This window comes from Grammomys surdaster, unplaced genomic scaffold, assembly GCF_004785775.1.
Source record: "Grammomys surdaster isolate TR1022 unplaced genomic scaffold, NIH_TR_1.0 126546, whole genome shotgun sequence".
NCBI classification, from domain to species: Eukaryota; Metazoa; Chordata; class Mammalia; order Rodentia; family Muridae; genus Grammomys; species Grammomys surdaster.
This window is the reverse complement of record NW_021621338.1, coordinates 2,510,739-2,526,122: the sequence shown is the minus strand read 5'-3', so window position 1 is coordinate 2,526,122 and position 15,384 is coordinate 2,510,739.

The window sequence follows — 15,384 nt, the reverse complement described above, 5'->3', positions numbered from 1 at the left end:
AAGAAAGAAAGAAAGAAAGAAAGAAAGAAAGAAAGAAAGAAAGAAAGGAAGGAAGGAAGGAAGGAAGGAAGGAAGGAAGGAAGGAAGGAAGGAATCTATTTTAATACTATACTTGAATTCTGTTTATTCAAAATAGTATCATTTAATCAGTAATAAATATGAAAATTATAAAGGCAAGTTATCCATGCACATCCCAAGACGACCTTGGACTGACAATCCTCTTGCCTTGTTTTTCAGAGTGCTGAGATCACAGGCATGAGCCACTAGGAATTTCTAGAATTTCTCTTTCTGGTGAGTCTAATCAGTGCTGATTCCTTTCCCCTCATCCCCAGTTAATAGCCAGTTTTACCCTGTATAACACCAGATACCCACACCCCAGGAGTAACCTTATCTCAGTCCTTCCCTAACCAAATAACCTCAAAAAAAGCCTGCAGGCACAGGCCCTGATGCAGACACCTTCTGTAAAACACAAGGGAAATTAGTGAAGCAGAACTTACATAGATTTTTTTGCTTTGTTTTGTTTTATTTTGCTTTGTTTTGTTTTGTTTTTAAGGAGTCGGTAGCCCCTGTGGAGGCAGGACATGGAGTATTCTGGTGCAACCTTGCGATTTCAGGATCTTGGAAGATCCCAAGTTCAAGGTCAGCCTGCACTACTACCTAACAAGATCCAGTCCAAAATAAAAAAAGAAAAGGAAAGAAAAAAGGAAGGGAGAGAGGGAAGGAAGGAGGGAGGGAGGGGAGGGCAAAGGGAACAGGAAAGGGAAGAGGAAGAAGGAGGAGGAGGGGGAGGAGGAGGAAGGGGAAGAGGAGACGGTGGCAGCGGTGGCAGCGGTGGCAGCGGTGGCAGCAGCAGCAACAGCCAGGGCTGAGGAACAGGACTTCTCTGTGCGTCTTAACCTGCTATTTAGGAAAGTGAACCTTGGTGATCCTCACCCTTTGTCAGCTGACTTGTGGAAGCTAAGGTAGAAAAGCAGCTGAAGAGCCATGTGCTCTATGTGCACTAAGTGTACAGATTCTTGTCTTTATCTTCTGTGGTCATAGTCACAGTCATGGGATGGTGACAGTCACACCTGGGAACGCAGCCTCTGTTCTATCATGATTCAGAAAGCCATGTGAGCACACACTTTTCTGCTTCCCCTGAAGACGGATTCGGCTCTCTGAACTAGAACTGTAGTACCACATCCTCAAATGTTTATCACTTCTGTATAGGAGTTGAGCTATGTTTGAACCCACTGAAATCTAGAGAGGCAGAGAAGCTTGACTAGAGCCTCAAACCAACTTACTAGCTCTTCTGGGTCCTGATCACTTTGCCGGAGGTCCAGGGCCTCCACCCGTGCCTGGCACACGCAGACTCGATAATCATATTTATTGAGTGAACCTGAAGTCTAGAGATTCCTAGACTCTTGTTTTGATCATCGTTCCTGAAATATTTCTTACTTTAAATTTCTCCCAAAGCCTCTACAGACAACAAGTCCTTCAGCTTGACAACCTTCTTTGTTGGGCAGCGTGGACTGGCTAAGAGATAGAAACAAGCTGAGACTGGCTTCCTCCCTTCTAATCCCTGCTTTCTTTCCATCAAACAATGTTGTACAAACTCCACCCTCTCATGGTTACCGTAACTAAGTACTGTCTGTACTATTACTGACATCATTTTTAATGTAAGTTAATTTGTTTTTTCTTAACTTGAGGCTATTTGAAATTGGGAAACTCTATATCATTACCATAAATGGAAACCCAATAAGGATAGCCATATACAGATGGTAACCGTAAAAATAAACACAATGAAAACAATCCTGGCAGGATACTGTTACGTGCTGAAGCCTCCAATCCTGGAACATGCTCCTTTGGGTGAGCCAGTATGAGATGTGCTAAGGACCAGCCAGACCCACACTGAGATTTTATTTTCACCAAGTGATCAGGAAGGTAGGAAATAATATTTCTAGATATTTTATTGGGATATAGTATACAAGCCAAGAACACATATCATAAACTTGATACATATTTGCAAAGTGCTAGCTATTTAACTAGCACCAGATCAAGAAAGGCCACATTAGCAATCATCCTTCATGTTCTCTGCAGTTATCACCTCTGTAACCCATCAGGATAAACATTACTTGCACTTTGATGACCTGGATGCATTTTGAACTTTTCTGCTTTTTACTTCTTCATATGTGAAAACATTCAGTGTGCCGTATCGCTGTCTTTAGACTTTTTTTTTGTCTTTGCTCAGTACTATGTGTGAGGTTAACCCATATTCTAGCATATTGCTATACGCCATTCTTTCTCATTAGTGGGTAGTGTTTCATGGTTTTGCTGACAGCAAAATTTATTTCTTGATGAGTATGTAGCTGTTTTCCACTTTGTTACTATTAAGAATCAATGGTGGGCTGGACACATAGTTCAGCAGTTAAGAGCACTTGTAGCTTTTGCAGAGGACTAGAATTCAGTTCCTAGCGCCATGCTGAGAAGCTTACAACCACCTGTAACCTCAGCTCCAAGAGATCTGGCACCCTCTTCTGGGCTCCACAGGCACCAGCACACACAGATACATAGACACTTAAAAAGCAAATAACAAACAAAAGTTTCCTAGGATACATCATATTCCTAAAACATGTCATTTGTTGTTTGTTGAACATGTAAGTCTATCTTGGTCTCGTGACTTAATGTAAAATGTCCCTATAGACTCCTGTGTTTGAACACTTGGTCCCCAGCTGGTGGCTCTGTTTTGTAAGACTTAGGAGGTGGAGAGTTACAGGAGGAAGTAGGCCACTGTGGGTGGGGCTTGAGGCTTTCCAGCCAGGGTCCACTTCCTGTCATCTCTCTGCTTCATACCCCTGCCACTGTGCCTTCTCCATCATGATGGAGTGTATCCCTTTAAACTGTAAGCCAAAAGCAGCCCTACTTCCCTAAGCCGCTTCCTGTGGGTATACAGTCATGGAAGTGAGAGAAGTAACTCAGATAGGTCTACACACCTGGACGAGTCATAGTGATGCATAAATCCAGTTTTAGTGGGAATGGCCAAGAAGTTTTACCAAGTAAGCATATGAATGCATGCGCTTGTCGGCAATACATGAAAGGTTCCTATCCTTGCCACCAGTTCGGCATGTTCAGTCTCTCTCTCCTCCCCTGTTCTGGTGAATGCACAGTTGTATCTCACTTAAAGAATTATTCTAATGGTTAGTGAAGCTGTTGAGCTTTCTTTTTCTATGATAGAATTAGAATAGGGAGGGCAATCTATCTTTGGGGAATACATGAAATTACAGGGGAATCTATCTTTGGGAACACATGAAATTATCTAGCAGCAAGTTGCACACTGGCTCTTACTACATGGAGTTATTCTAACCTGAGTGTTACTATTTCGGGATAGGAGAAGAGACAGACACAAAGGATAAGATGCATGCCTTGAACGAGAAGGGTCCTGTGTCCCTTCTGCCATCCTGTGGAGCTGGTCACCGACTAATGCCACCTGCTTTTGCGACCACTAGAACTAATGAGCAACTCACGTATTTGATTGAGAATTCCACAATGGATGCAGAACATCACTGTGGGAAAGACTGAGAAGGAAAACTATGCTAAGGTCAGGGCCACATGCTTGGTGGGAACAAGCTTCAAGTGCCAGGCCAACTACTTGATCTGGGGACCATCCTTATCACTCTTGGAAAATCTTCCCGGGTGCTACCACAGATTCTGGTAAATCAGGGTGGATGCTAGAAAGACAAAGAGGAAAAGAGGAGCAGGGAAAATGTGAGCCCTATGTTCTGAAGCCACACTGTGTAGGCTCAAGCTTGGGGCCAAACTCCCATAGTTAGGAGAAAGGACTTCAGGTCTTTCATACTAAACTTTGAGACTCAGTTTCCTGCTCTGTAATGAGGTTGATAATTCTATGACTTGTTTCCGAGGAGTACTACAAAGAATACATGAAACAAACAAGATAAAGCAAGCATGTAGCCTCTAACTCACTGGTTCTCGAACTTCCCAATGCCCTAACCCTTTAATACAGTTCTTCACATTGTGGTGACCCCCAACCATACAATTATTTCTGTTGCTACTTCCTAACTGTCATTTTGCTACTGCTATGAATCATAATCTAAATATCTGATATACAGGATATCTGATATGTAACTTCTGAGGGGGGGGGGTGTTGAGACCCACAGATTGAGAAAACAGTGCTCTAGCTGAAGATAACTGTAACTCTTATCACTTTATGCATGTAAGGAAAGACCAGAGACCTCCCCACACATCAAGAGTGGAGCATGAGATTGGTAGTTCCCCAGAGGAGATTTTTAAGAAGCCTACCATCACTCTCTCTCATAAAGCTGGGAAGAGGTTTGCAAGGTCAGCAGGAGTTAAGGGCACTGCCCAGTAAAAAGGGTAAAAATTATCCTCCAGTGTGTTGGGAGACAGAAACGGGATGAACAGAGGCATAGAACTTCCAGAAAACGTGTAAAGGATGATTAGAAAGCAGACAGTGCTCAGTGCTCCTGTGCAAGGAAGCTGGACCTGTAAAGCCGCCTGCCTACCGTAAGTTGAAGACCTGGCCAATCTGTACTCCAGAGTAATAATGAAGGGCAGGGATGAGAGTGGGATGGGTAAAAGTAAGAGTACCACAGCTGTGCAGACGCTTTTCCAGTCACATATCCTCCTAAGTGTCAGAGGAGGCTCAGAGAGGGTCACTGACCTGCCTGTGGCCACCCAATAAGCGTGTCAGAATCTGACATGTCCAATACCCCAGTGAATGGAAGCAACCATAATTCAAGGTGTGTGGCCATGAGCATCCCGTGGTACCCCAGTAGAAAGAGTTCACCAAAACCCTTCTGAAGAAAGAGGAGATATTTTCAGGCACCAGACAAAGGAAAGGATAATTACAGAGGCAGCTCGTGGGGTGAAGGACACAGATTCTGAAGTCATACCCTACATGACCTCCAGGCCCTGACCTGCAGATATGATACTCTAATGCTGAAGCTGCAGTAGGTATCTTCTATCAGCCTGGATTTTCAGGGACTCCATGAAAAAGAGAACTGACCTGCTCGCCAAATGCCTTGTACAAATAATCAGTAAGAAATAAAACTGTGTTGTATTGTAAGTCACTGAGATTTAGAAACGGTATTTGTTTTTGTACTATAGACCAGTCTGTCTTGATTCATGCAACAAGTTCTTAGCTGTGTGAACTTTGGACAAGTTACTTAACCTCAATATTCCTTAGTTTTCCCATCTATAGGATGAAAGCATACAACCTTATAGGGTTGTTGTAAATTCTTAGTATTTTAGGCACCTGAAACTTAAATACAGGGGCTGGCTCTGCGGTTAAGAACACTTGCTGCTCTTGCAAAGGATCTGGGTTTGGTTTCCATGACCCACATAGAATTCCACACCCATCTGAAACGTCAGTTCCGAGGGATCAGACACTGTCTTCTGGCATTCATATGTATGTTACATATACATACAGGCAATCACACGCTCGCACACACACACATACACACACACACCATACAAGTAAATCTTTCAAAATTAAAAACCATACCTAAACACTGAAAATCTATGAATTACTTAGGTCTCATATTCTGAAGTATTATGTCCCCAGTTGTTAAGATAAAGTGGAAGGTACCAGTACCTTAGGCGGGCTGGGGGCCAAGATGTGCTGCTAACACGTGCATGCCACACAACACAGCTAACACAAGGGGTTTATTGGGAGAAGGGAAAAGTGAAAGGCCATCTTAGGACATGAAGAGAGATAGCAACAGAGAGATGGGGAAACAGAGAGAAGGAATAAGACAGAGAGAGTACAATGCATAGTGACTGGAAACGTGCTGCACCTGGCGGCTGGTGATGAGGTAAGCTGAGAGGCAGAAAGTCTCCATTTCAATTAAAACCCACATGCATCAGAGGGCTTAGTCTATGCCAGTGCTTCTCAACCCGTGGGTCGAAACCACTTTGGGGATCACATATCAGATGTCTTGCATATCAAATGCTTACATTATGACTCATAGCAGTAGTAAAATTACAGTTATGAAGTAGAAACAGAAATAATGCTATGGTTGGGGTGGGTCACCAATATGAAGGACTATATTAAAGAACTGTAGCATTAGGAAGGCTGAGAACCACTGGTTTATACACTGATCTTGCCATTTGCTTCTTACATATGCTGACACAGTCTCTCCAACTCCATTGTGCCTGAACTTTCTTATCTTTAACACTTGTCAATCCCATGGGGCACTTCGAGATTCTTTTTTTTTGGTTTTTCAAGACAGGGTTTCTCTGTATAGCCCTGGCTGTCCTGGAACTCACTCTGTAGACCAGGCTGGCCTTGAACTCAGAAATCAGCCTGCCTCTGCCTCCCAAGTGCTGGGATTAAAGGCGTGCGCCACCACTGCCCGGCTCAAGGATTCTTAAACACTGGAATATACAGGGCTTGGAAAAGATTCCTTCTTGATTGACACTTTGTAAGTAGGGAGTTGGAGATGGTTCTCTCCCGGAAAAGGAGATACCAGAGCACAAAAGGGGAACCCACAAATTCCATCTCAAAGAAGCATCCCAGGGCAATGGGACTCACCCAGAAGTGACCACATGACCACTGTCATTCACTGACTGGTCACAGCCACACTGCCATCACCTATGTTCTTCTGGTCACATCTCACTGGTTGATAAACTAGACTGATGGATCAATGGATGTAACTCAAACCCCTTTTTTTCCCCTTGAAGCAAGATCTCACTATGTAGCTCTGGCTGGCTTAGAACCCGATATGTAAACCAGGCTGGTCTCAAACACACTCTATAGCCAAAAACAACCTTGAACTTGAACCCCTGACCATTTTACCTCAGCCTGCTGAGGGTTGAGATCATGACCACACCCCTTTTTGTGTGCTGAGGTCCGAACTCAGAGCCTCCTTCATCCTAGACAAGCAGCTGAGCTACATGGAAGTTTAAATGTTAAACAACCACTGCTACTTTGTGACTCTGGGGTTGATTAAGACCAGTGAGGTAGTTCTCACACCTTTATAGTAGACAGTGTCCAGGACTAGAGTCATGGGAGACCCACCAAGTCTTCCCATAAGAGAATGGCTCACCCTTTGTGCTGATACAGACATCTGGCTGTGAGTTGAGCCACTTGGTCAACAGCAGATTCTCCATGTGGTTTCTCCGTGTGGTTTGGACTTCTTAGCTGGGTGACTGGGTGTCGAGCAGCAGTGTGCTAAAAAGTAAGTGCTACAGGGGCCAGATGGACGTTACAAGGCATCTTAGCATCCAGAGGCTGCCCTGCCTCACTCTGCATCCTACTGCTCAGTCAAAAGAGCTGCCCATATTAAAGGAGGTGAAGAAACAGCATATGGTACAGAAGATACTGCGAGGGTACCTTTCAAAAGCATCAATGGTAGGGATTCTATGCCCTCCTAACTGTTGAGAACATTTGTACACAGGCCAGGTCTTGTCTTGAAGAGCTGTCCCTGTCTGTTGCTCAAACTGCTGTCTGTACCCTGAGGACCCAGGAGCAACAGCTGCTCTGAACTATGAGTCAGGCCCCCTCCAGGCCCACCACTTCCTCCCAGCTCCAGGACTTGCGGTCTTCAAAAAAACTTACGGTTTTTAAAAATTAGCTCAGACAGCTTCAGGTCTAAGGTGTAGTACTAACCTATGAAGCTAGTTAGTTTTTCCTCCCCACTTGGTTGTTACAATCAGAGAGATGGAAATTCTCTGTGGCATTGGGGCCATAGGGCTGGTTCGTTAAAGGAAAGCGTGTCTGAGCAAAACAATTCTCAGCCTGAATTCTCTAGGTGAGGAGTTGGCAAACTTTTTCTGTGAAGGACCCTGGTAAGTATTTCAAGCTTCACAAGGCTTCATGGGGTCTCTGTTGCAGCCACTCAGCTCTGCCATTGTACTGCAGAAGCAGCCAAGTACAATATTCCAACAAATGAGTATGGCTGTGTGCCAATAAAATTCTATTTACAAGAACAGACGGAGGCCAGAATTGGCCCATGGACTGTAATGTGCTGACCCCTGCTCTGGGGACACCTCAGCTCTAGAGAGCTGACTTCGAAGGCTCCTGTGTCTAGGAGAACGGCGCTGCGCCTGAAGTATCATTTCCCAGCCTGCATCCAACCTACCCTCAGGGGATCAAGAGTGTTGTGTTTTATAAAAAGATAGAGACCAGAGATATGTTAGATGGAGGTGCAGTAAGGTGTAGGGGAAGGAGGTGCCTCTCTGTGGGCCATGCTCAGGCATCCCTTTCCCCTCTGAGGTACCAGTCACACCATATAGAATAGAGTTTATTCAGGGCATGGGGAGAGGAGTTGAGAGAAAGGGGGAGAGAGAGAGAGAGAGAGAGAGAGAGAGAGAGAGAGAGAGAGAGAGAGAGAGAGTGAAGAGGGGTAGAGAATGGGGAGGGGAATGGGGAGAGGGGGAAGAGGGGGAAGGGAGAAAGGGGGGAGAGCAAGAGAGTGAGGAGGGGGCAAGCAGCCACTTTTATAGTGAGTCAGGCACACCTGGCTGTTGCCAGGTAACGGGGGGGGGGGGAAGCCTAGACTAAATGCCAACAAAGAGTAACGCTATGGTGGGAAAGGCAATTCAGTAAGTCAATAGCTACTTCTTCATGGGGGTTTCCACTCTTGGTTCTTACACCACCCCCCCAGAATCTCACAGTGAGGTGTTCTGAGTCCCCATTATCACAATAACAGAATCTTAACCAAAGCAGAGAACTGGCCAGGCCCTGGAGGATCCTGTGTGTTGACCTAACACAGGATGGAAGCATAAGGAAAAACACCCCCTGTAACGTCTGGCAGAGAAAGAAGGCAAGACAAATGCCTAGATCAGAGCCAGAGAGAGCCAGCTTCCAGAACAGGTTTGTAGAAGGACTGAACATCGGTAGAGACAGCAGGGTAGCTGCTTGTGAGAACAGGACCTGCTGCTCCTCCAGTCGTCGAGCCTTTCTTTAAAGAAGCAAGTCTGCATCTGTTTGGGGATATCCTCTCTGCAACCACGAAAGAAACCTTTCAGACCTCACAAACAAAAGCCAATCTTATTCCAGTGGGGGAGCTCCCGTAACCGTGGGTTTCTTAATCCAAAATCTGTCTGCTGGTCCCTCATCCTCCTCTCTGCTCTTGGAATTCCTGGCCCTTAACCTAGAGATAACATCGCCTGAGACCTCGAGGCTGTTCACTCCCAAAGATCCTTGGTTTCAGTCTTCACATTTGCTTTGAGCATTGTGCTTGTTTTCTTTCTGTCCCTTTCTTCTCAGTGGGGTGACAGAGGTTTCTCTGTCTCTCCTTCCTGCCTTGTTCAAAGAGTCTCAGCCACACAATACTGTCTGAGCAAACTTGTTCAGGCCCCTACAATTATCTCATCTCCCTGTTATCCCTCCACCCCACCCCCCACCCCAACCACATCCCCACCCCCGTTCTGAGGCCACTACAAGGCAAAGCTAAACAAATAAAGAACGGGAAGCAGCCCAGGCATTTCCAAGGCCCTGGCAATGGGAAATTGCAAGCTTGCAGCTCAGCCTTGTGCTCCCCACAGACACTGGCCTTCCCCATTCTCTCTCTCTCTCTCTCTCTCTCTCTCTCTCTCTCTCTCTCTCTCTCTCTCTCCCTTCCTCCTCTGTCTCTCTCTGTCTCTCTCTGTCTGTCTCTCTCTCTGTCTCCCTCTCTCTCTCTCTCTTACACACACACACACACACACACACACACATTGCTGAGACCCTCTACAGCTGGAATCTAACCATTACAGAGCCGTGCTACAAGGCAGGCATGGCATCTGTGTATCCAGCTGCTTGTGCACACTGCTCCTCTTTCCCCAACAGAGCAGATACTCTTATCCCTGAGGCTCCTTCCCAGGCCAATCACTTGCCTCAGCAGAGAGCCACGGGAAGCATAGAGCTGCTAATGGCACATGTGATCAGACATCATTTCTACTTGGCAATGGTGAGACATGAGTTTGAGCTCAACCTTCCACAGCCCTGCCTAGTAGGATGCATGATGTGAGTATGCGTTACAGTTTTACTCAGCAATCAGTCGGTAATGAACCAAGAGACTGGCTCCTCCAATCAGGAATCAGCCAGCAAGACTGCCTTTGCTCAGTCTACCAGGACTGAGGGAGAAGGGGAGGAGACTGAGTGACCAAAGGAAATGATGGAATAGTCTAGCTTGAAACTAAGCTGTGGAGGTTTGGGGTGGCTAGGTGGTGTTTGGTTTCTGACCACCAGACAAGGGACTGAGATGCATATTTTACATATCAAAGCTGACCTGGCCTACAGGATCTCCCAGCATCCCTCAGTCCCTACCTGGCACACTCTGCCTCCAACCCTGAATTTTCCAGCCCAGGGGCTGGCTGGCCTTGCCCTAGAGGTCCTTCCCTATATAGCCCAGACATCATTTTACTCTCTTCCCTTCCCTTCCCTTCCCTTCCCTTCTTCTTCCCTTCCCTTCCCTTCCCTTCCCTTCCCTTCCCTTCCCTTCCCTTCCCTTCCCTTCCCTTCCCTTCCCTTCTCCTTCCCTTCCCTTCTCCTTCCCTTCCCTTCTCCTCCCTTCCCTTCCCTTCTTCTTCCCTTCTCCTCCCTTCCCTTCCCTTCTCCTTCCCTTCCCTTCTCCTCCCTTCCCTTCCCTTCTCCTTCCCTTCCCTTCTCCTCCCTTCCCTTCCCTTCCCTTCCCTTCCCTTCCCTTCCCTTCCCTTCCCTTCCCTTCCCTTCCCTTCCCTTTTCTCTCTGCGAGCACAATCCTGTCCTCTCTTTCTCCCCCTAACCACCACCCCCCCATGGTGACTCCCCTGGCCTCAATTCTTGGGGCCAGTGAACTCGCCCAAGTGCAGATACCCAATAAACCTGCCTTGTATATAATCTGGCTTGAATTGGCTCATTTCACCGGCAGAGAAATAACCTATCAGGTGGGGGTGGGGTAACAAAGAATTGTCCCCTAGAAGAAAAGAAACACCCTCAATTTGGAGATTTCTAGGCCACTTTGAGGATCAGGGATGTTCTCCATGCGTCATCTGTGTCTTTGGATTCAGCCCTTAGCAGACCATGAATCTCCTCTCAGCACTCTGCTTCACCAGGATTAGAGACCCTCTTGAAGCTGTTCAAAAGCCTATGTTTTCATTTTTGTATTTCCTGTCCTCTCTGTCTCCTCAGGTACATCTCAATAATACTTTAAGTTCAGTGAGAGCAGGCATTAGGTATTTCTGATTTTTCTCTGCCTCTGTCCCCTCAGCTTCTACCCCACAAGCCGTCAGTCCAGTTCTGCTCATACACAGAGCGACTTCTATCTTCCTAGAATTTGAAAAGGAACCTTTGCTTTAGTTGGGAGGGAAGTTCTAGAGTCTTCTCTCCCACATCTCAATTCCACCTTCTCCTGGGTTTCCACCATGAACAACAAATGTCACCAGAAACCATTTTTCTGAAGCTACTAGTGGCTGATGGCAAGGGAGCAAAGTTATAGGAAGCAGCTGAGCTGTGTCTCTGGAGAGTCACCCAGCAGTATCTCTTGCCCAGGCCTCTATCCCCTCCTCTTCCTTGTTTTTTTTTTATAATTTATTTCTTTATTTTATGTATATGAGTACATTGTCTTCAGACACACCAGAAGAGGACAATGGGATCCCATTACAGATGGTTGGGAGCCACCATGTGGTTGCTGGGAATTGAACTCAGGTCCTCTGGAAGACCATTCAGTGCTCTTAACCGCTGAGTCATCTCTCCAGCCCCTCTTCCTTTTTTTTTTTTTAAATAGAATATCTTTTATTTATTCATTTAAATAAGACATTTGGATCACATGCGCTCTGATTTCTTCCTCTTCCTCCTCCTCTTCCTCCTCTTCCTCCTCCTCCCCACAAATCCCAGCTCCCTCCTCCCACTCCTCCTAGGCACCCCAATTTCTCCCTCCTACTTTCCCAGGCACCCTACCTTCTTCATTCCACTCTCCCAATCACTCCCAACTATTCTACTTCGCCTTCATGTCCTCTCCTTAACATATGTCTTCAGTTACTAAACGGAGTCCCCTCAGTGCTGCCTGTTAGGATGTGGATGGATCGAGCTGACTTGGTCTTGTGCAGGTGATCATAGCTACAGTGAGCTCATGGTTGCAATCACTATGTCATGTCCCAAAGACAAGCTTTCACAGCACTCTTCCTGTCCTATGGCTCTCCTTGTCTAAGTTCCCAGGACCCTGGTAGAGTGGATATTGCTGTAATATGTACTATTTGGGGCTGAGCACTCAATAGACACCTATGCTCAGCATCGTTGCCATTCATGAGTCTCTGCATTAACTGCTGACCATGGCAGAGATTGAGGACAGATATCATCATAAATATTTAGAAGGCAGTGTGACAATATGTCAGTTAGCAAAACAACAGAAGTAGGTTTCTTCTCTTAAGACCCTGTGACCTTGCAAGTCATGAGCTTGACCAGATCTATATTACCAGACTTGGAAGTTCTTCCTGTGGAACAGGCTTCAAATTTAATACAGAAGCAATTGGTTACACCCAAACCTTTATGCCACTATTGCACTGGAGAGCACATCCTGACTAGTGGGTTGGTACTGTAGCATTTAGAGTTGGTGACAAGTTTAACATTGGTATCTTTTCTCCCCCTCACCCACCCCCAGTATCCTACATAACCCCTCAGGCACTATGGAAGCTAGCCAGAAGGGAGGAAAATTTCAGCTTAATTACAGTTTGATTTTTTTTTCTATGTCCTAAGACCAACATGTAAGAACCTGCCTTGTTTCACCCATAATCTTTGAGTGTGTGACATCTTCACCCTTGAGTTCCCTCTGATATCACCTCCCTAAAACCTTCTTTTCCTCTACATGTAAACTGTTCTCTCTACACCAGCTCACAGCACAAACTACTAATGTTTACCTCATTTTGTTTGGTATTTTTGGGACAGGGTTTTTCTGAACTGTCCAGGTTGGCCTTAAACTCACAGCAGTCCTCAAGCCTTAGTCTTCTGAGTCCTGAGATTGCAGTCTGCACCACCGTGCCCAGCTTACTTTGTTGATCTCCTGTACACTGTGCTCACTCAGAGGAGGTTGTCTTAGTTTCTTTCCCATTTTCTGCCTTTCCACAATCATTGATGACTCCTTTCACTCCCCATCCCTTCACAACTACCTCCTGGCTTCTCTGCTCTGCTCATGACTAAAGACTTTCTGTACTCTAGCCCTTGTTATCAGTAAAGGAGATGCTTAACTCTGCTATATTGGAATGATCCTCATTGGCTGAGAGACTCCTGGGAAGCTGCCATTGTGGGCAGAAAGGAAGTCTACCACTGAAACCCCCTCATCCCCTAGCTCCAGTCCCCAGCACACGGCTAGGGTTCTGGGAACCTTGCCAACACTTTCCAAATTGTGCTTCCTGACCAAGATCCAGAATGGAGAATCAATAATTATTTCCATCCATACCTTTCACGAAATAATAACCAGTCCAAACCTCAGCCAAGTCAATGACCTCAGCCTTTGTCCAGAATCCTGCTCTTTGAACTTTCAGTGTGTAATGGGCCATTTGATTTGTATCACAAAAGAGCTCAGAGCTTGTAGTGACTTGAAAAAAAGCATAACACACTTCAGAGGCAGTTGTAGTAGGGTCCCAACCCCAACTATCTTAGATAACTCACAGTATGACATTTGTTTTTGCAAGTCATCTAGTTGCTTAGAGCCCCTGTTCCCTTATCTACAAAAGACCTGACTGACTCTGAATACTTTTGTCAGACATTTTGAAGTGCTTAGTCCAAAAGGGGGATCACTTCAGTGCATGATAGACCTGATGATGGGTCCTTAATGCAGGATACTGGCCTCTTGAAGCAATCATCTGATTTTGAAAACTATGGACCAGAATATGAGTTGTCTGACATTCTCTAAGACCACTTCATGGCACCTTAAACCTGTTCTGACTAACAAATCCTAGGGAATACAACAAGCAAAAGCAGCACCCATGGGTGGAGGGCTTCACATTCCAGGTGTATGTTTCATCACTACCTGCCACCCAGCCCAGTCTCAGCTGCCTGGAACAGAACCTTCTCTCAGGGGAAAATATTGTTGTTTTTCTTACTACTCATTTGATCCACTGGAGTCAATATTTGCAGAGATAAGCACAGTGTGATGAAGTCACACACTGGGGTTTGCCTATGCCTCTGACCCTATCCATTGCCATCTGGTCCCTTTCAGGCCAAAGAGTGAGGTGAGTGGGTGTTTTAACAGAAGGTCCTGCTACTCATCCAACTTGCCATGGAGCACTGTGTGTGGTAGTGGGCTGGGTCAGCCAGCTCCTGACTTGTGGAGCTATGTTCTCAATGACACTCTAAATGCCAGTCAGAAAGTTACCGTGGCCTTCCAATGGAACTGGCAGCCTGAACTCCTGTCCCCACTCCTGGGCCTTCCCGGTGACTCTTCTTTATAGATAGAAGGGCTCAGCAAGGTCTTCCTATATTTAATAGCACCAATGATGCTATCAAACAACAGCAATAATAATAATCTTTCTGTTTTCACTTCTCATAAAAATCAATAGGTTTTCCCACGCAATTTGAAGGGCTGATTTCAAATGATCTGACCTAAAGTATAAACTATGACTGTGAAAAGTTCCCTTCAAAGTGACTTGGGGGGAAGACACTTCTCTCCAACATACAATGATGACTATCCATAGAAACCATCAGAAGACCAGAGTGTCGTCTAGTTAGGAGAGACACACTGGACATCCTGAGCTGTGTAGAACAGAGAAAGGAAGGTCCAATCAGAGAACCCAAAGACTCAAGTCCAAAGCTGCCACAAAGCTGCTTCCTCCATGGACAGCTCCAGATTCCTGTCAGAGAGTTGTGTTCTCAGTCTTCTATCACTACAACAAATTTCTGATCAAATTCACTTTTGAGGCAAAACTACGTGTTTGGGATCACAATTCTGGATAGTCTAGTCCTTAATTAATTGTCCCCATTTTGGGCCTGGGGAGAGACAGACCACACTGGGGAATTGCAGGAGGGAGAGAGGGCCAAAATGTAGGTGCAAAGGGGAAAGCAGCCCCAGAAGGGTCCAGGGCAGCAAGGATAAAATATAAATTTAGTAAATGTTAACTTAGGAATATCGAGAGTAGTGTGTTAGCCATATGGAGCTTCAGGAGTGGCCCAGCCATTGAGCTAGTTAAGACATATTAAGATATAAAAGGAGTGTGTGTGTGTGTGTGTGTGTATGTGTGTGTGTGTGTGTGTAGCTAGAGTTACTGGCATTTAGGAGCTGTGCATCATGAGTCCTGAGAACTAATCTCTGGTCCTCTGCAAGAATAGTATGAGCTCCTAACCAATAAGCCATCTCTCCAGCCCAGGGAGAAAGGATTTATTCTGGCTTACCATCATGGAGGGAAAAGCATGATGAAGTTCACAATGATGGAGGACGTGTGGCAGAGAATCCTTGTATCCTCATAGAG